The sequence below is a fragment of the Hyla sarda genome, chromosome 9 (assembly GCF_029499605.1).
Source record: "Hyla sarda isolate aHylSar1 chromosome 9, aHylSar1.hap1, whole genome shotgun sequence".
Lineage (NCBI taxonomy): Eukaryota > Metazoa > Chordata > Amphibia > Anura > Hylidae > Hyla > Hyla sarda.
This window is the reverse complement of record NC_079197.1, coordinates 83,269,747-83,292,425: the sequence shown is the minus strand read 5'-3', so window position 1 is coordinate 83,292,425 and position 22,679 is coordinate 83,269,747.

Genomic DNA, 22,679 nt, shown 5'->3' with positions numbered 1-22,679 from the left:
ATCTCTATCTGTTCCCCAGGGATGGTACATAGCAAATGTAGTGCCTATATTTAAGAATTGGTCATTTTGGAATTAAAGACGCCACAATTTTATTTTTGCGTTTTGTTTTTTTTCCTCATCTTTTAAAATTCATAACTTTCAATTTCCCACCTACAGGGCCATATAAGGGCTTATTTTATGTGGGACTAATTGCACTGCCATCACTCATTGTACATTGTTTTGTAAGAAAATGAGTATGCTTAAATTTGTCCTCTTCAGACTATATAATTGTTATTTTTCCATATATGAGGCTGTATGAGGGCTCATTTATTGCACCGTAATCTCTATTTTTATTGGTACTAATTTTGTTTTGATGGGACTGGCAAAAGCATGCACAGCGCAGTGCGTTGCAGGAGATCGGCAGTGGGACCCGGCCTTCAATCACCCGGGATCCAGCCGGAGCTGCTGAGACTAGGATTACACCAATCTCATTAGCATTAACCCTATAGATGCCATGTCAGGTCAGATCACGGCATCTATAGGATTGACAGGGGGGGAGGCTCCCCCTGTTCCCCAATGGTGACCCTGAAATGCAATCCCAGGATCCTGGTGGTTGCCCTGACAGCAGGAGGACAGCTGATGTCTGCCCAGTATGTGTCACGTATGGGCAGCGAAGAGTGAAACCCTGAACTCACCGGCTCCCACTTGCCATGCCTACTTGCGTACCCGCCCTAGGCGATGGGTGAACAACCATGGTGCCAGTCCCTGCCTGAATAGGTGCAGGGAGATAAAAGTGAACAAAATAAACTTACAATACAGACGGAGGTCGGGACACTATTTGGAATACACACACTAACATAAATTATAACTAAACATACACACAATATGTCACAGCCCACAAGCCGAGTCAGTACCAAGAGATAACAGAAAAGCCAAATCGCAGAAACAGGAGAAGAGTCAGAGAGTTAGTAATCACTAATTCTCTCTCCAAAAGCTCAATGGTGCTCTTTCTCTTCTGAGCATTGTAGTGCACCAGCAGAGCACTTGACGTCCACACATGGGGTATTTCAATACTCAGAAGAAATGGGGTTACAAATTTTGGGGGGCATTTTCTCCTATTACCCCTTGTAAAAAAAATTAATTTGGGGGAAAAAAATACAGGAATGTAGGTGCACTACTGTGGTAGATGTAGACAATGACATTGGCTAACCCTCAACGCTGATGTTAAAATTGAGACATTAGCCAGTTTATCCTTGTATGAAGGACATACCTGAGCCCGCACACCAACGCCAAGGTTTCTCGAATGTCACGGGACCTAACATTAACCTACCTGTGCGTGATAAGCAAAACCAGGGGCCAGTGGGCAATTGCGGCAGCATTAGGCCGACTCACAGCCTCCTCCCAGGTAACCTCAAGTGTGGCTTGGCACACATACAATGAGAGGTGGGAGACTACAAGCCCCACCTAAGTTGGCTGATATAGTTGCTGGCCTCACATGTGCAACTTAATGCTGCCTAGAAAGTGTTCAAGGCGCATTACATATGGAGTTTACACACCTCCAAGTATAACATTTTAAACAAAAATGTGGTCTCAAATGGCTGGAGGTACTCAACCCCAAATGCAGTTGTACAATTGTGCATTTATGCTGGGGGAGCAGATCCTGCCCTTGTAGTCCGTTGCTAGGGGCAATCCCCAGCATAAAAATGCATACAATGGGGGATGCCTGCAGCAAACTACAAGTGCCACAATAGGATCCTACACCAGATAGACGGTGTGGATGTGTAACAATTTGGAGGAAAAAAATGCATTTTTGTGAAAAATGTTTTTTTTTCATTTACACATCCGACTTTAATGAAAAGTCGTCAAACACCTGTGGGGTGTTAAGGCTCATTGTACCCCTTGTTACGTTCCTTGAGGGGTGTAGTTTCCAAAATAGTATGCCATGTGTTTTTTGTTTTTTTGCTGTTCTGGCACCATGGGGGCTTCCTAAATGTGACTGTCACGATGCCGGCTGGCAGGTAGTGGATCCTCTGTGCCAGAGAGGGATTGGCGTGGACCGTGCTAGTGGATCGGTTCTAAGTCACTACTGGTTTTCACCAGAGCCCGCCGCAAAGCGGGATGGTCTTGCTGCGGCGGTAGTGACCAGGTCGTATCCACTAGCAACGGCTCACCTCTCTGGCTGCTGAAGATAGGCGCGGTACAAGGGAGTAGACAGAAGCAAGGTCGGACGTAGCAGAAGGTCGGGGCAGGCAGCAAGGATCGTAGTCAGGGGCAACGGCAGGAGGTCTGGAACACAGGCTAGGAACACACAAGGAAACGCTTTCACTGGCACAATGGCAACAAGATCCGGCAAGGAAGTGCAGGGGAAGTGAGGTGATATAGGGAAGTGCACAGGTGAAGACACTAATTGGAATCACTGCGCCAATCAGCGGCGCAGTGGCCCTTTAAATCGCAAAGACCCGGCGCGCGCGCGCCCTAGGGAGCGGGGCCGCGCGCGCCGGGACAGGACCGAGGGAGAGCGAGTCAGGTACGGGAGCCGGGGTGCGCATCGCGAGCGGGCGCTACCCGCATCGCGAATCGCATCCCGGCTGGAAGCGGAATCGCAGCGCCCCGGGTCAGTGGATCTGACCGGAGCACTGCAGCGGGGAGAGTGTAGCGAGCGCTCCGGGGAGGAGCGGGGACCCGGAGCGCTCGGCGTAACAGTACCCCCCCCCTTGGGTCTCCCCCTCTTCTTAGAGCCTGAGAACCTGAGGAGCAGACTTTTGTCTAGGATGTTGTCCTCAGGTTCCCAGGATCTCTCTTCAGGACCACAACCCTCCCAGTCCACTAAAAAAAAAGTTTTCCCTCTGACCTTTTTAGAAGCTAAGATCTCTTTGACAGAGAAGATGTCCGAGGAGCCGGAAACAGGAGTGGGAGGAACAGATTTGGGAGAAAAACGGTTGAGGATGAGTGGTTTAAGAAGAGAGACGTGAAAGGCATTAGGGATACGAAGAGAAGGAGGAAGAAGAAGTTTGTAAGAGACAGGATTAATTTGACACAAAATTTTGAAAGGACCAAGATAGCGTGGTCCCAACTTGTAGCTAGGGACACGGAAGCGGACATATTTAGCGGGGAGCCATACCTTGTCTCCAGGGGAAAAAACGGGAGGAGCTCTTCTTTTCTTATCCGCGAACTTCTTCATGCGTGATGAAGCCTGTAAGAGAGAATTTTGGGTCTCTCTCCATATGATGGAAAGGTCACGAGAAATTTCATCCACAGCGGGCAGACCAGAGGGCAAGGGGGTAGGGAGGGGGGGAAGAGGGTGACGGCCGTACACCACGAAAAATGGGGATTTGGAGGAAGATTCAGAGACTCTGAAGTTATACGAGAATTCGGCCCATGGAAGGAGATCTGCCCAGTCATCCTGGCGGGAGGAAACAAAATGTCGCAAATAATCACCCAAGACCTGGTTAATTCTTTCTACTTGTCCATTGGACTGGGGATGATATGCAGAAGAAAAATTTAATTTAATCTTGAGTTGTTTACAGAGAGCCCTCCAGAATTTAGACACGAATTGGACGCCTCTATCCGAGACGATCTGCGTAGGCAACCCGTGAAGACGAAAAATGTGTACAAAAAATTGTTTAGCCAACTGAGGCGCTGAAGGAAGACCAGGAAGAGGGATGAAATGTGCCATTTTGGAGAATCGATCAACGACCACCCAAATAACAGTGTTGCCACGGGAAGGGGGTAAATCAGTAATAAAATCCATACCAATCAGAGACCAAGGCTGTTCGGGGACAGGCAGGGGATGAAGAAAACCAGCGGGCTTCTGGCGAGGAGTCTTATCCCGGGCACAGATAGTGCAGGCTCGCACAAAGTCCACAACATCCGTCTCCAGAGTCGGCCACCAATAGAAGCGGGAGATGAGTTGCACAGATTTCTTGATGCCCACATGACCTGCGAGATGGGAGGAGTGACCCCATTTGAGGATTCCGAGGCGTTGGCGTGGAGAAACAAAGGTCTTTCCTGGAGGAGTTTGCCTGATGGAGGCAGGAGAAGTGGAGATCAGGCAGTCAGGTGGAATGATGTGTTGCGGAGAGAGTTCAACTTCTGAGGCATCCGAGGAACGAGAGAGAGCATCGGCCCTAATGTTCTTATCGGCAGGACGAAAGTGAATCTCAAAATTAAATCGGGCAAAGAACAGAGACCACCGGGCCTGGCGAGGATTCAGCTGTTGGGCAGACTGGAGGTAGGAGAGGTTCTTGTGGTCGGTGTAAATAATAACTGGAAATCTTGATCCCTCCAGCAGATGCCTCCATTCCTCAAGTGCTAATTTAATGGCTAGAAGCTCTCGATCCCCGATGGAGTAGTTCCTCTCCGCCGGAGAGAAGGTCCTAGAAAAAAAACCACAAGTGACAGCATGCCCGGAAGAATTTTTTTGTAGAAGAACAGCTCCAGCTCCCACTGAGGAGGCATCAACCTCCAATAGGAAGGGTTTGGAAGGGTCAGGTCTGGAGAGCACGGGAGCCGAAGAAAAGGCAGACTTGAGTCGTTTAAAGGCGTCTTCCGCTTGAGGAGGCCAAGACTTGGGATCGGCATTTTTTTTGGTTAAAGCCACGATAGGAGCCACAACGGTAGAAAAATGTGGAATAAATTGCCTGTAATAATTGGCGAACCCCAAAAAGCGTTGGATAGCACGGAGTCCGGAGGGGCGTGGCCAATCTAAGACGGCAGAGAGTTTGTCTGGATCCATTTGTAGTCCCTGGCCAGAGACCAAATATCCTAGAAAAGGAAGAGATTGGCATTCAAACAGACATTTCTCAATTTTGGCATAGAGTTGATTGTCACGAAGTCTCTGAAGAACCATACGGACATGCTGGCGGTGTTCTTCTAGATTGGCAGAAAAAATTAGGATATCGTCCAGATATACAACAACACAGGAGTATAACAGATCACGAAAAATTTCATTAACAAAGTCTTGGAAGACAGCAGGGGCGTTGCACAGGCCAAAGGGCATGACCAGATACTCAAAGTGTCCATCTCTGGTGTTAAATGCCGTTTTCCACTCATCCCCCTCTCTGATGCGGATGAGGTTATAGGCGCCTCTTAAGTCCAATTTAGTAAAGATGTGGGCACCTTGGAGGCGATCAAAGAGTTCAGAGATGAGGGGTAGGGGGTAGCGGTTCTTAACCGTGATTTTATTAAGACCGCGGTAGTCAATGCAAGGACGTAGGGAGCCATCTTTTTTGGACACAAAGAAAAATCCGGCTCCGGCAGGAGAGGAGGATTTACGGATAAAGCCCTTTTTTAAATTTTCCTGGACGTATTCAGACATGGCAAGAGTCTCTGGGGCAGAGAGAGGATAAATTCTGCCCCGGGGTGGAGTAGTGCCCGGGAGGAGGTCGATAGGACAATCATAAGGCCTGTGAGGAGGTAGAGTCTCAGCTTGTTTTTTGCAGAAAACATCCGCGAAGTCCATATAGGCCTTAGGGAGACCGGTTACTGGAGGAACCACAGAGTCACGGCAAGGGTTACTGGGAACCGGTTTTAGACAGTCCTTGGAACAAGAGGGCCCCCAACTCTTGATCTCCCCAGTGGACCAATCCAGGGTTGGGGAATGAAGTTGAAGCCAGGGAAGTCCAAGGAGAATTTCCGAGGTGCAATTGGGGAGGACCAAAAGTTCAATCCTCTCGTGATGAGATCCGATGCTCATTAGAAGGGGCTCCGTGCGGAAACGTATGGTACAGTCCAATCTTTCATTGTTTACACAATTGATGTAAAGGGGTCTGGCGAGACTGGTCACTGGGATGTTGAACCTGTTGACGAGAGAGGCCAAAATAAAATTTCCTGCAGATCCAGAGTCCAAGAAGGCCACAGTAGAGAAGGAGAAGGCAGAGGCAGACATCCGCACAGGCACAGTAAGACGTGGAGAAGCAGAGTAGACATCAAGGACTGTCTCACCTTTGTGCGGAGTCAGCGTACGTCTTTCCAGGCGGGGAGGACGGATAGGACAATCCCTCAGGAAGTGTTCGGTACTAGCACAGTACAGGCAGAGGTTCTCCATGCGGCGTCGTGTCCTCTCTTGAGGTGTCAGGCGAGACCGGTCGACCTGCATAGCCTCCACGGCGGGAGGCACAGGAACAGATTGCAGGGGACCAGAGGAGAGAGTAGCCGAGGAGAAGAAACGCCTCGTGCGAACAGAGTCCATATCTTGGCGGAGCTCCTGACGCCTTTCGGAAAAACGCATGTCAATGCGAGTGGCTAGGTGAATAAGTTCATGTAGATTAGCAGGAATTTCTCGTGCGGCCAGAACATCTTTAATGTTGCTGGATAGGCCTTTTTTAAAGGTCGCGCAGAGGGCCTCATTATTCCAGGATAATTCTGAAGCAAGAGTACGGAATTGTACGGCATACTCGCCAACGGAAGAATTACCCTGGACCAGGTTCAACAGGGCAGTCTCAGCAGAAGAGGCTCGGGCAGGTTCCTCAAAGACACTTCGGATTTCCGAGAAGAAGGAGTGTACAGAGGCAGTGACGGGGTCATTGCGGTCCCAGAGCGGTGTGGCCCAAGACAGGGCTTTTCCAGACAGAAGGCTGACTACGAAAGCCACCTTAGACCTTTCAGTGGGAAACAGGTCCGACATCATCTCCAGATGCAGGGAACATTGGGAAAGAAAGCCACGGCAAAACTTAGAGTCCCCATCAAATTTATCCGGCAAGGATAGGCGTAGACCAGGAGCGGCCACTCGCTGCGGAGGAGGTGCAGGAGCTGGCGGAGGAGATGACTGCTGAAGCTGTGGTAGTAACTGCTGTAGCATAACGGTCAGTTGAGACAGCTGTTGGCCTTGTTGCGCTATCTGTTGTGACTGCTGGGCGACCACCGTGGTAAGGTCAGCGACAACTGGCAGAGGAACTTCAGCGGGATCCATGGCCGGATCTACTGTCACGATGCCGGCTGGCAGGTAGTGGATCCTCTGTGCCAGAGAGGGATTGGCGTGGACCGTGCTAGTGGATCGGTTCTAAGTCACTACTGGTTTTCACCAGAGCCCGCCGCAAAGCGGGATGGTCTTGCTGCGGCGGTAGTGACCAGGTCGTATCCACTAGCAACGGCTCACCTCTCTGGCTGCTGAAGATAGGCGCGGTACAAGGGAGTAGACAGAAGCAAGGTCGGACGTAGCAGAAGGTCGGGGCAGGCAGCAAGGATCGTAGTCAGGGGCAACGGCAGGAGGTCTGGAACACAGGCTAGGAACACACAAGGAAATGCTTTCACTGGCACAATGGCAACAAGATCCGGCAAGGAAGTGCAGGGGAAGTGAGGTGATATAGGGAAGTGCACAGGTGAAGACACTAATTGGAATCACTGCGCCAATCAGCGGCGCAGTGGCCCTTTAAATCGCAAAGACCCGGCGCGCGCGCGCCCTAGGGAGCGGGGCCGCGCGCGCCGGGACAGGACCGAGGGAGAGCGAGTCAGGTACGGGAGCCGGGGTGCGCATCGCGAGCGGGCGCTACCCGCATCGCGAATCGCATCCCGGCTGGAAGCGGAATCGCAGCGCCCCGGGTCAGTGGATCTGACCGGAGCGCTGCAGCGGGGAGAGTGTAGCGAGCGCTCCGGGGAGGAGCGGGGACCCGGAGCGCTCGGCGTAACAGTGACATGGCCCCAAAAACCATTTCAGCAAAATTAGCTTTCTCTTCTGAGCATCAGAAGACATGCCCACCAAAAACCATTTCAGAAAAACTCACTCTCCAAAATCCCATTGTCGCTCCTTCCCTTCTGAGCCCTCTAGTGCACCCACAGAGCACTTGACATACACATATGAGATATTTCCTTACTTGAGAGAAATTGGGTTACAAATTTTAGGGGGATTTCTTTCCTTTTACCCTTGTAAAAATTCAAAAACTGGGTCTACAAGAACACGCAAGTGTAAAAAATGAAGACTTTGAATTTTCTCCTTCACTTTGCTGCTTTTCCTGTGAAACACCTAAAGGGTTAACACACTTACTGAATGTCATTTGGAATACTTTGATGGGTGCAGTTTTTATAATGGGGTAATTTATGGGGTATTTCTACCCTATTCCCTTTAAAACTGAACTGGTCCCTGAAAAATTCAGATTTTGAAAATGTTGTGAAAAATTGGAAAATTGCTGTGGAACTTTGAAGCCCTCTGATGTCTTCCAAAAGTAAAAACATGTCAACTTTATGATGGAAACATGAAGTAGACATATTGTATACGTGAATCAATAAATCATTTATTTAGGTTGTCCATTTTCCTTATAAGCAGAGAGTTTCAAAGTAAAAAAAATTCAACATTTTCAACATTTTCATAAAATTTTGGAATTTTTCACCAAGAAATGATGCAATTGTCAACAAAAATTTACCACTAAGATAATGTAGAATATGTCACGAAAAAACATTCTCGGAATCAGAATGAAAAGTAAAAGCATCCTAGAGTTATTAATGCTTAAAGTGACAGTGGTCAGATTTGCAAAAAAAGGCTGCGTCCTTAAGGTGAAACTGAGCGGTGTCCTTAAAGGGGTACTCCACCCCTAGACATCTTATCCCCTATCCAAAGGAGCATGACGTCATGGCTCCGTCCCTCGTGACGTCACAACCTGCCCCCTTAATGCAAGTCTATGGCAGGGATCGTGACGACCACTACACCCCCTCCCATAGACTTGTATTGAGGGGGCAGGCTGTGACGTCACGAGGGGGCAGAACAGTGACGTAACGATGCTCTGGCCCCTGTATTGCCCGTCATTACGCACAGAGAGAACTCGCTCTGTGCAGTAATGATAGTGCGGTGCCGAAGCAGCGATCCCGGGGGTCCCCAGCAGCGGAACCCCGGCGATCTGATATCCTTTGGATAGGGGATAAGATGTCTAGGGACAGAGTACCCCTTTAAAGGGTTAAATAACAGGAATGAGGGCAAACCTATCATTTTACTTATCCTCTGCAGAACTCAGGGGTGGATGTCATCATGACTCAGCTATTTGTGTATTTTTTTAATTTTAAGGGGGTGCTGCACTTTTTATTGGGTTAAGCATGTGAAATTAAATGGAAAATTTATATTTAGACATATGTCATCTGTCTTTGTTTTCCTGTGCAAATACAGTAGAGAAGAAGGTGTTTCATTGATCGGCTCTTTAATCATCCTCTTCCACCATTACACACAGATTATTTCTGAGGGGCTCCACACTTTCAAAGAGGTTTTAAAGGGGTTATCCACTATAAGACGACTTAAGTACTTACCTGTCAGACATTAATGGACATGCTTAGGAAGTATCCTTGCTTGTCTTGAGGCTAAATGGCTATGTTCTGATCCACTATAAGGCTGCTGCTTACCTTTTGTGTAAAGTCTCAGAATCCCTTGTTTGTAAGTGTGAGGTCACTTCTCCCTCTCACACGTCAGCCACCCCACCCTTTATAGCACAGCTGAGCTATGTGTGCTGTTCATGAAACTACAATTCCCTGCAGCCCTTTGATCTCCTTCCTACCCAGTGGTCACTCCATCCATTAAAGCAGACAGGCTCCCTTTGAACACCTGACTAGTGATGTAATGCCTCAGGCTGCAATTGGGAAAAACCCAAAATAACACTAATTTTATATGCTGCTAAAAATAAACATTGGGGCAATAAATAAAAAAAGAAATCCCGGAATACCCCTTAAGTGTCCTATTATTTATGTAGGTGAAAAATATTTTGGTCTTTTTGCTTATTTTTTTGGGACCCTCTATCAATTTTGGCTATCTTAACTTTTTACATTCTTTTGCACAATTTTATTTTTCATCTTGTCACAAGTTACCTCCACATTTTACCCCATTACCTGCTTTTTTTCTGTTTGCATGCATTCTTTTTATCATTTATCCCATCTTTTAGGTAACCACATTGGTTTTTGGTCTCAAACAAGAAAACAAGAAAATTACAGCAGCACACTGCTAGTGCTATATGTGTAATATAACACGTTTTAAATTGCAATACTGCTATAGAGAAAAATAGGGGTTCTTAGCTTACCATTTGGCCAAATAACTTGTACTATCCCACCACAGTAAGGTGACTTTATTTGGGACAGACCCTACACTATAGATATGCCTCTTGTAACGGGTCATGGCAAGTGGTGGATCCTCTGGGCCTGTGTGGATGATGACATGAGCTGTGCCAGGGAGCGGAGTTTAAGGTGCCACTGGTTTTCACCAGAGCCCACTGCAAAGCAGGATGGTCTTGCTGTCGCAGACAGCACCCAGGTCGCTACCCCCTGGCACGACTCATCCACACAGGATGTGGTGTGGCCGGGATGTGGTGTGGCACAAAGGAAACTGACAAGATGAGGTCAAGATAGCAGTAGGTCAGGGCAGGCGGCACAGGTGCTGGGTCAGGTAACGGAACAAGGATAAAGAACACGGATATCAGGAACACAGGAACACAGTATGCTTTCACTAGGGCACAAGGCAACAAAGATCCGTCAGGGAACAAAGGGAGGAGTTGATACTTAAAGAAAGGGTGCAGTTGTAGACACTTAATTAAATGAGTAATGGCACTTTAAGTGTAAGACCTCCGGGACACGCACGTCCTAGGAGGCAGGGGCACGCGTGCCGGGGCTGCGAGAACAGGAAGAGCAGGGAGATGAGTGACGGGCTGGGACTTGCATGCGGGTGCGACCCGCGATGCGATCCCAGCCCTGCCAGCAGCGGGGACATGAAAAGAGAGCGCTCACGGCCAGCGTGTCTGGTCGGAGCGCAGATGTTACACCTCTTTGGGGCTAGCACAGAAAAACGCATTTCAAATAAGTAATGAATTGATTTGCATTTCACCCATTGAAATAATTGCTTGACTCCGCAAGATTTCTTCTTCAAGGTATCTATTATACAAAAAACTAGCTGAGATTAGGAGTACTTTCTTAAAGAGAGTACTCCTAATCTCAGTTTGTTGTAAGACACCTTTTCACAGTGTGCTAACCTGGGGGCCAGCTACAAGAAAAATTCTAATCAATTTATAACGTAATTCAAATGCATTTTCTGGATTTTTTTTGTTGTTTATTATTCCGTCTCTCATTGTTCAAATAAACCTATCATTAACCCCTTAAGGACCCGGGGTTTTTCTGTTAAAAAAACATAATTCTTTCAATTTTGCACCTAAAAATCCATATGATGGCTTATTTTTTGCGCAACCAATTCTACTTTGTAAAGACATCAGTCATTTTACCCAAAAATCTATGTCGAAATGGGGAAAAAAAATCATTGTGCAACAAAATTGAAGAAAAAACGCCATTTTGTAACTTTTGGGGGCTTCCGTTTCTACACACTACAATTTTCGGTAAAAATGACACCTTATCTTTATACTGTAGTTCCATTTGATTAAAATGATACCCTACTTATGTTGGTTTGCTTTTGTTGTACCTCTGAAAAAAAATCATAAGTATATTTATATGTTTAAAAGTGTCATCTTCTGACCCCTATAACTTTTTTTTATTTTTCAGCGTATGGAGCGGTATGAGGGCTAATTTTTTGCACCGTGTTCTGAAGTTTTTAGCGGTACCATTTTTGTTGATCGGACTTATTGATCGCTTTTTATAAATAATATATATATATAATTTTTTCATGATCTACAAAGTGACCAAAAATACGCTATTTTGGACTTTGGATTTTTTTGGAGCGTACGCCATTGACCGTGCAGTTTAATTAACAATATATTTTTATAACTCGAACATTTCCGCACCCGGCAATACCACATATGTTTATTTTTATTTACACTGTTTTCTTTTTAACCCCTTAACGCATATCGACGTTTATGAACGTCCATAAGTGTCTCCTGATGTATGACGCGCGCTCAACAGGTGAGCGCACATCATACCCGGTGGGTCCCGGTTGATATAAGCAACCAGGACCCGTGGTTAATGCCGGACATCGCCGATCGGGCTGATGTCTGGCATTTACTCTAGTGAAAGTAAAAGCTTCCCCTAGGACACAACAGAAGGGTGCCTTATCTGCCTCCTGCACGTCCGATCGGCAATTAATTGCTCCAAGCCTGAAATCCAGGCTTGAGCAATCAACTACAAATAACACTGATCCCGCCATTGAATGCAATGGCAGTGATCAGTGTATTGAATCATTGTAATGCATGTTATAGTCCCCTGTGGGGGCTATAACATTGCAAAAAAAATTTGAAAAAAAAGTTAATAAAGATAATTTAAACCCTTCCCTAATAAAAGTTTGAATCACCCCCCTTTTCCCAATAAAAAAAAAACTGTGTAATTAACCCCTTAAGGACTTAGGACGTACCTGTACGTCCTGAGCCCGCCCCTGTACGTCCTGACCCCGCATCACACCGGGTCGGTCCCTGTTAACCCTTCAGACGCGGCGATCAAAGTTGACCGCCGCGTCTGAAAACGAAAGTAAACGCTTCCCGGTAGCTCAGTCGGGCTGATCGGGACATTGCGATAAAATCGCGATGTTCCGATCAGCTGGGACGCAGGCGGAGGTCTCCTTACCTGTGTCCGCGGCGTCCGATCGAGGGGTTTGATTTCTCCAAGACTGAACTACAGGCTTGAATAATCGAGCCCCTATCTCGCTGATCCGTGCAGAGTTATGGCATAGGAGATCAGTGTGTGCAGTGTTATAGGTCCCTATGGGAGCTATAGCACTGCAAAAAAAAGTGAAAAAAAAAGTTAACAAAGGTCATTTAACCCCTTCCCTAATAAAAGTTCGATTCACCCCCCTTTTCCCATTTAAAAAAATGGTGTAAATAAAAATAAACATATGTGGTAATGCCGTGTGCCTAAATGTCCGAACTATAAAAATATATCATTAATTAAAATGCACGTTCTATGGCATACGCGCAAAAAAATTCCAAAGTCCAAAATACTGTATTTTTTGTCGCTTTTTATATCATAAAAAAATGAATAAAAAGCGATCAAAAAGTCCTATCAATACAAAAATTGTACCACTAAAAACATCAGATCACGGCGCAAAAAAATGAGCCTCATACCACCCCATACGCAGAAAAATAAAAAAGTTATAGGGGTCAGAAGATGACAATTTTAAACGTATAAATTTCCGTGCATGTAGTTATGATTTTTTCCAGAAGTACGACAAAATCAAACCAATATAAGTAGGGTATCATTTTAATCGTATGGACCTACAGAATAAAGATCAGGTGTCATTTTTACTGAAAAATGTACTGCATAGAAACGGAAGCCCCCAAAATTTACAAAATGGGCTTTCTTCTTCAATTTTGTCGTACAATGATTTTTCTTTCCGTTTCGTTGTAGATTTTTGGGTAAAATTACTGATGTCACTGCAAAGTAGAATTGGTGGCTCAAAAAATAAGCCATCATATGAATTTTTAGGTGCAAAATTGAAAGGGTTCTGATTTTTAAAAGGTGAGGAGGAAAAAACGAAAGTGCAAAAACCGAAAACCCCTCAGTCCTTAAGGGGTTAAAATAAAAATAAACATATGTGGTATCGCCGCGTGCGTAAATGTCCAAACTATAAAAATAAATTGTTACTTAAACTGCACGGTCAATGGCGTAAGCGCAAAAAAAAAATCCAAAGTCCAAAATAGCGTATTTTTGGTCACTTTTTATTTTAGGTGCAAAATTGAAAGCGTTATCATTTTTAAAAGGTGATGAGGAAAAAAAACAAAATGCAAAAACTGAAAAAGCCTCCGTCCTTAAGGGGTTAAATGGGAAAAAGGGGGGGGATTCAAATTTTTATTAGGGAAGGAGTTAAATGATCCTTATTAACTTTTTTTTCCATTTTTTTTTTTAAATGTTATAGCTCCCATAGGGGGCTATAAAACTGCACACACTGATCTTTTACATTGATCAATGGTTTCTCATATGAAACCATTGATCGATGATTCTGCCGCTAGATTGCTCATGCCTGAATCTCGGGCACTGAGCAGTCATTCGGCTATCGGACACCAGGAGGCAGGTAAGGGGACCCTCCTCGTGTCCTACAGCAGTTCGGGACACCGCGATTTCACCGCGGCGGTCCTGAACAGTCCCCTGAGCTAACCGGCATTAGTTTAGTTTCTAAACTAAACCGTCTAAAGAGTTAATAGAAAGAGAGAGTCTCCTAGGACTGTATCCACCTTTTCCTGGCCACCGGAGCACCTGAAAGCTGAACTAATTTATACAGGCTAAAATCTCTGTAACTTCGCTCATCTCTAAAAATCAGCCTGGCATCAAAAAATGTTTTCCTTTATTGTACATATGTTCCGCACCAGTGCTGACCAGAAATAAACATGGCTCAATTGTTAGATGGGTTGTCCCGGTCGCAGAAAATGTCCTACCTCTTTTGCTCCCCTGTGCTCCACTTCTGCTCCCTGGTCGTCTCTGACAAGACAGGAGTGGGCAGCATGACGACAACAAAACCAGAAATAATGTAAAAATGGAAGCACACCAAAAATATTCAATTTATGCAAATATAACAATCTTTATTAGGAGCACATAGTTAACATAGCAAAAAGCGAAAAATATTATAGTAATGCAACAGACACACAAGAAAGATTAAAACCACTTAAAAAGGCCCATATTGGGCCACACCACACAGATGAGACATGGTATATGTCTCATCCGGACCAGGGCCAAACGGTACAGCTCTCCTACCACAGATAGAATGGCAGTATGCTATGCCCCCGTCTGACCTATATTACACAGGCTCACCACAAAGTGACATATGCAAGATACACAAATTATATTTATGTATGAAGGTGTCACAGTGAACATCAGAGAATGACATACGATATCTCTATGAATAAAGTGACAAGTAATCTGTATAATAAGCAAGAGATACCAACAAAATTTGAGGTCAGGTAAGAGGCAGGGCCTGCATGAGGTAGGAGCAAATATCACCCATACGCCCGGGTCCGAAGAACCACCATGTGTTCCGTCACTGAGTGACTTCCACACTCCTGAGGAATGCATTTTTGGTCACTTCATATACCATAATTTTTTTTTAAATAAAAAGCAATCATAAAGTCCCATCAAAGAAAAAATAGAACCAATTAAACCTATAGACCATGGTGAAAAAAATGAGCCCTCATATAGCCCCATATACAGAAAAAAAAAGTTATAGTCAGAAGATGACAATTTTAAACATACAAATTTTGGTGCATGTAGTTATAATTTGTTTAAAGTAGTAATATAAAATAAAACCTACATAAATTTGGTATCCTTCTGATCGTATGGCTCTACAGAATAAAGATTAGGTATCATTTTTACCGAAAAGTACACTGTGTAGAAACAGAAGCCCCCAAAATTTACAAAATGGCATTTTTTTTTCACTTTCACCCCACAAATATATATTTTTTGTTTTGTGGTAAGACTTTGTTATTAAATGATTGATGTCATTACAAAGTACAGATGGTGACCCAAAAAACAAGCCCTTATAGGAGGAGGAGGAAAAAACTAAAGTGCAAAACGAAAATTGGCTTGGTCCTTAAGGTCAAAATGGACTTTGTTAAGAGGTTAATGGAATTGTGCTGCGATACCACACACTGAGGACAAGAGTGGTGGTGTTTATATGGCTAAGTTTCCACTTGGTTGTTTTTCTGGCAGTTTTTGGAAAACTGCCACTGCAGTTTTTTTTAGCCAAAGTCAGAAGTGGATCCATAAGGGAGGAGAAGTATAAGTCCTTCCTTTATATGTCCTATTCCTTTTGAATCCACTTCTGGCTTTGGCTCAAAAACTGCAGTGGCAGTATTCCAAAAACTGCCTGAAAAAAAACCTAGTGGAAACTTAGCCTAAGAGAAGCTATACAGCTAAAGCTAAAGCATTTGTTTTTAAAAACATGGATAACCCTTTTAACCCCTTAAGAACATCAGTTTTTTATTTTATTTTGTACTTTAGTTTTTTTCCTTCTCACCCTCTAAAAGCCATATCGCTTTCAATTTTTAGGGACTTCCGTTTCTATGCAGTGCACTTTTAGTTAAAAATGAAATATTATCTAAATTCTGAAGGTCCATATGATTAAAATGGTATCCAATTTATATAGTTTTATTTTACTACTTTTAAAAATATTATAACTTTTTTGTACAAAAATTAGTATGTTTAAAATTGTCCTCCCCCTTCTGACCTCTATAACTTTAACTTTTCCATATACGGGGCTGAATCGGGTTCATTTTTTGCGTTGTGATCTGTTTGTTTTAATGGGACTTTTTGATCTTTCTACAAACGTTTTATGGTATATGAAGTGACCAAAAATACATAGGTCTGGATTTTAGTGTATTTTTATGTGAACACCATTGATCATGTGCTTTAACTAACATTATATTTTAACCTCTTCAGGACATAGGGCGTATGGATACGCCCTGAATCCCGAGTCCTTAAGGACCGAGGGCGTATCCATACGCCCGTGGGAATTCCGGCCCCCACCGCTAGCCGGTTGGGGACCGGAGCCGGATGCCTGCTGAAATCGTTCAGCAGGCATCCCGGCATATCGCCCAGGGGGGTCATTATGCCCCCCCATGTCGGCGATCGCCGCAGATCGCTGGACAATTCAGTCCAGCGATCTGCGGCGATTCCGGGTCAATCGGGTCTCCAGTGACCCGATGACCTGGAATTACTGGCTGTTCGGGGCCGTCTCTGACGGCCCCGAACAGCCAGAGCCTGCAGGGGTGAGGTGGCACTGGTGCCACCTCACGATCGCCCTGATTCGTCGGCCGGATTACCGGCCGACCAATCAGGGCGCCTGCTGCGGGTGTCACTCCCGCACCCGCTCCGCCCCTCTTCCGGAGGACGTGAGCGGGTGCGGGACGTGCACCCCGGGTGCTGGGGACCCCGATCCCCGGCGCCCCTGTTGGGATCGGGGCCCCAGGAGCAGCTGCGGCGGCGAGGGACGACGAGGGACTGACCTGTGCGGCGAGGATCGTTGGAGGTGAGCGACAGCCTCCTGCTGTTGCTTAGCAACAGCTCCCAGCATGCAAAAAGGGCATGCTGGGAGCTGTAGTTATGCAACAGCAGGAGGCAGATCACCACAACTCCCAGCATGCCCTTATGGGCATGCTGGGACTTATGGTTTTGCAACAGCTGGAGGCACATTCTTTCTATGGAAAAGTGTACCTTCAGCTGTTGTCTAACTACAACTCCCAGCTTGCACAAACAGCTAAAGTGCATGCTGGGAGTTGTAGTGGTGCATCTGCTGGTTGCATAACTACAACTCCCAGCATGCCCGTTGGCTGTCGGTGACTGCTGAGAGTTGTAGTTTTGCAACAGCTGAAGGCACACTGGTTGTGAAACTCAGAGTTTTTTCTTACCTAACTCAGTGTTTCACGACCGGTGTGCCTCCAGCTGTTGCAAACTACAACTCTCAGCAGTCACCGTACACCATGCACCGTACATGCTGGGAGTTGTAGTTTTGCAACAGCTGGAGGCACACTGGTTGTGAAACACTGAGTTAGGTCACAAACTCAGTGATACATAACCAGTGTGCCTACAGTTGTTGCAAAACTGCAACTCTCAGCAGTCACCGACAGCCAACGGGCATGCTGGGAGTTGTAGTTATGCAACAGCTGGATGTCCCCCCCCAATGTGAACGTACAGGGTACACTCACATGGGCGGAGGATTACAGTAAGTATCTGGCTGCAAATTTGAGCTGCCGCAAACTTTCTGCTGCAGCTCAAATTGCCAGCGAGAAACTACTGTGAACCCCCGCCCGTGCGACTGTACCCTAAAAACACTACACTACACTAACACAAAAAATAAAATAAAAAGTAAAAAACACTACATATACACATACCCCTACACAGCCCCCCTCCCCTCCCCAATAAAAATGAAAAACGTCTGGTACGCCACTGTTTCCAGAACGGAGCCTCCAGCTGTTGCAAAACAACTCCCAGTATTGTCGGACAGCCGTTGACTGTCCAGGCATGCTGGGAGTTTTGCAACAGCTGGAGGCACCCTGTTTGGGAATCACTGGCGTAGAATACCCCTATGTCCACCCCTATGCAATCCCTAATTTAGGCCTCAAATGCGCATGGCGCTCTCACTTTGGAGCCCTGTCGTATTTCAAGGCAACAGTTTAGGGTCACATATGGGGTATCGCCGTACTCAGGAGAAATTGGGTTACAAATTTTGGGGGGTATTTTCTGCTTTTACCCTTTTTAAAAATGTAAAATTTTTGGGAAAACAAGCATTTTAGGTAAAAAAAAAATTTTTTTTTTTACATATGCAAAAGTCGTGAAACACCTGTGGGGTATAAAGGTTCACTTAACCCCTTGTTACGTTCCCCGAGGGGTCTAGTTTCCAAAATGGTATGCCATGTGGGTTTTTTTTTGCTGTTCTGGCACCATAGGGGCTTCCTAAATGCGGCATACCCCCAGAGAAAAATTTGCGTTCAAAAAGCCAAATGTGACTCCTTCTCTTCTGAGACCTGTAGTGCGCCAGCAGAGCACTTTTCACCCCCATATGGGGTGTTTTCTGAATCGGGAGAAATTGGGCTTCAAATTTTTAGGGGTATTTTCTGCTATTACCCTTTTTAAAAATAAAAAATTTTTGGGAAAACAAGCATTTTAGGTAAAATTTTTTTTTTTTTTTTACATTTGCAAAAGTCGTGAAACACCTGTGGGGTATTAAGGTTCACTATATCACATGTTACATTCCCCGAGGGGTCTAGTTTCCAAAATGGTATGACATGTGTTTTTTTTTTGCTGTTCTGGCACCATAAGGGCTTCCTAAAGGTAACATGCCCCCCAAAAACCATTTCAGAAAAACGTACTCTCCAAAATCCCCTTGTCGCTCCTTCCCTTCTGAGCCCTCTACTGCGCCCGCCGAACACTTTACATAGACATATGAGGTATGTGCTTACTCGAGAGAAATTGGGCTACAAATACAAGTAAAAATTTTGTTCTTTTACCCCTTGTAAAAATTCAAAAATTGGGTCTACAAGAACATGTGAGTGTAAAAAATGAAGATTGTGAATTTTCTCCTTCACTTTGCTGCTATTCGTGTGAAACACCTAAAGGGTTTTGAATACTTTGGGGGGTGTAGTTTTTATAATGGGGTCATTTATGGGGTATTTCTAATATGAAGACCCTTCAAATCCACTTCAAACCTGAACTGGTCCCTGAAAAATACTGAGTTTGAAAATTTTGTGAAAAATCGGAAAATTGCTGCTGACCGTTGAAGCCCTCTGGTGTCTTCCAAAAGTAAAAACACGTCAATTTTATGATGCAAACATAAAGTAGACATATTGTATATGTGAACCAAAAAAAAATGTATTCGTAATATCCATTTTCCTTACAAGCAGAGAGCTTCAAAGTTAGAAAAATGCTAAATTTTCAAATTTTTCATCAAATTTACGGATTTTTCACCAAGAAAGGATGCAAATATCGACAAAAATTTACCACTATGTTAAAGTAGAATATGTCACGAAAAAACAATCTCGGAATCAGAATGATAACTAAAAGCATCCCAGAGTTATTAATGTTTAAAGTGACAGTGGTCAGATGTGCAAAAAACGCTCCGGTCCTTAAGGCCAAAATGGGCTCCGTCCTGAAGGGGTTAATAGTACGGACATTTTTTGCACACGGCAGTTGTCCACCCAGGTTGCACAAAGTAAATCTAACAAACCTGAAACTGTTCACAAATAAGAGAGAGTTTTTAGATTGCATTTGTAAAAGGTCATTTATATTTTCTTTAAAACAATACCAAACTGTTTTTTAACTTTAAACAGTGCATAAACCCAACAGTGTGTATATGTTGCCGTCATTTTGACATTACTAATGTTTTCTTGATTAAGGAGCTTGAAAAGGGTTAAAGACCTATGATAAATTGCTGATCATATGATATTTTCACTTTCTGTTGTGCTGTGGTTGTATGATCTGTACTGCTTTGTAATTTGCCTGACAGACTAGATCGCCTGGCTTTGATTCAGGCAAAGCCTGATTAGATACTGTACCCAGAAGACTGAAGTCAATCGCAGGCCTCCGGCTATCATGGCAACCATTAGTACCCCTTGATCGCATCACAGGGTGCCGATTGAGAACAAAGGGAGCTCTCTCCCTCCATCAACCTGCTAGCTGCCAATGTGGCTACTCACCACAGCATCTAGATAACTGCCAAGAACATTTAGAGGGAGATTTATCAAGGGACTTAAGCAGCTTTTTAACCTACAAAAGTCACACAAAAAGTCACACGTGCACCTAAGCAATTTTTTGTGCAACTTTTGTGAGTAAGCAAAAAATGCCAATCTGCTCTACCTTTGCAATTTTTAGTTTTAACTTTGCAGTGGTCCTGAATTTATCATTGTGAAAGTCGCAAGTAAGCAAATAAAAGTAGCAAACCCCCTTCAAAAAGTTGCAAGTGTAACTAAGGTCAGACCTGGCTTACAAACTTGCCTATGACAGCATTTTCAAAAAGTCACAGGTAAGACTTTTTTGTGCAACTTTTTTTTACTTTCATTTTCACAGGCACGGTGGGACGAGCGGGTAGGAGATGTACAGGAGGGTGGGAAGCTTGTTACCCGTCCGCACATCTCCCGCCCATGCAACACTACTACAACTTCCAGCATGGGAGGACATGCTGTTAATTGTAGTTGTGCGGCACAGGGGGAGTGTGTTAGATGGGCCTCGCCGCATGACTACAACTCCCAGCATGTCCTTACTGTAAGGGCATGCTTGGAGTTGTAGTCATGCAGTGGGGGCGGGAAATGTTACAAAAAATGTACTAACCTATTTTCCTTGTTTTTTTTCCTTCTCATTTCAGACCCGTGTATCCTGTGGACTACGACGATGACCAGTGTTTTGTTTTTTTGTGTAATGTTAATAAAATGGTTAACGAGGGCTTGTGAGGGAGTGTTTTTTTGGGAATACAAGTTTTTTAAACATGTTTTTTTTATTACTTAACAGGCTTAGTAGTGGAAGGCGTCTTATAGACAGAATCCATTACTAAGCCAGTGTGGTAGCCCTTGGGGGGGTGTATGGTAGGGATGGTATGGTGTTGATATATGAGGGGTTAATATTAACCCTGTCACTCGTGACGCCAGGGTGAGGGCTGGTATGCTGAATCTATGTTCTGGCCTATCGCCGCCCTTCCCAGAAGCGATAGGTGCAACGAAATGACTGAAGGTCCACAAGCAGATTTAACTTGAACTTGAATAACTTTACTGCAGTGCTTGCAATATCCATTGCATAGTAACATTCTCATATAACAGTTCTTAGGTTGCTTAGCGACTGGCAGAAGTTGCGGACCTTGCATTAAACTTGTAGTCTCTGAATTTAGGGAGTGATGTGCAGATCCGTCTGGATTTAGGGGAAATATTAGGTCCGGTGATACTGCAGAGTGCTTAGGGGATGACACACTCTATAATTTAGATCATTCAGCCGTTGCCGCAAGGCTCAGGCCTAACTCACTGCGATTACTGCGATATAAGTCTTCTCTCATCAAGAGCCAGGAGAAAGTGAGCGAGAAGATGGCCGCCGCTCCCTTATATGGGCAAGGGGCGTGGCGTCTGCCATTCACCAGTACATGGTGTGATGGGATTACTGACGTAAGAGGGCCTCCAAAGGTCCTCAAGCTAAAACCATAGAGTTCACCTTGTCACATGACCCGCAGGTCCTGCAACGCTAATAGAAACAGGTAATTAACCATTTATATACAGAAATAATACTATATACGTTATTCTATGGACAAATTAGAAATCTATATACTATAATAGAGGTGACTAGGGGCGGACTGACTAACAGAGATTACTAAGTCCTAGGGACTCTGGCTACGGGGACCCATAGATAAATAAGTACCGTATGAAATGCAGTACTGGAACACCACACCAGGGCTTAGCGTTAGCACCAAAAACAGCTAGCGCTAACCCCTAATTATTACCCCGGTACACACCGCCACAGGGGTGCCGGGAAGAGCCGCTGCCAACAGGCCTGGAGCGTCAAATATGGCGTTCCTGGGCCTAGGCGGTAACAGTCTGTCATTATTTAGGCTGGGGAGGGCCAGTAACAAAGGTCCTCACCCACCCTGGAAATGTCAGCCTGTTGCTGCTTGGTTGGTATTTGACTGAGAATGAAAATACGGGATAACACTATGTGTTTTTTTTCCATAAATAATTAAATAATAAAAAAAAAACGCATAGGGTTCCCTGTATTTTTTTACTCTCAGCCAGATACCAACCAAACAGCAACAGCCTAACGTTACCAGGGCGAGCGAGGACCTTTGTTACTGGCCCTCCCCAGCCTAAATAACGCCTGTTACCACCTAGGCCAAGGAGCACCATTTTTGATGCTTTGGGCCTGTTGGTACCGGCTCTTCCCGGCACCCCTGTGGCGGTGGGTACTGGGGTTAGTGCTAGCTGTTTTTGGGGCTAATACTAAGCCCTGGTGTGGTGTCCCAGTACTGCATTTCATACGGTACTTATTTATCTATGGGTAGCCAGAGTCCCTAGGATTTAGTAATCTCTGTTAGTCAGTCTGCCCTTAGTCGCCTCTATTATAGTATATAGATTGCTAATTTGTCCATAGAATAATGTATATAGTATTATTTCTGTATATAAATGGTTAATTACCTGTTTCTATTAGCGTTGCAGCACCTCCAGCCATTTGAGACCACGTTTTTTGTTGTTTGTTTACATTTTATACTTGGAGCTTGCTCTTTCTGAGTGTTGCTGTGTAAGAGGGGGCGTGAAAGAGGAGTTTCAAAAACTGTGATTATCTGTTGTGCGGAGTGAATCTGTGGAGTGGGTGCGACTGCCTATAGCCCACATTCTTATTTTGGGTAAGTT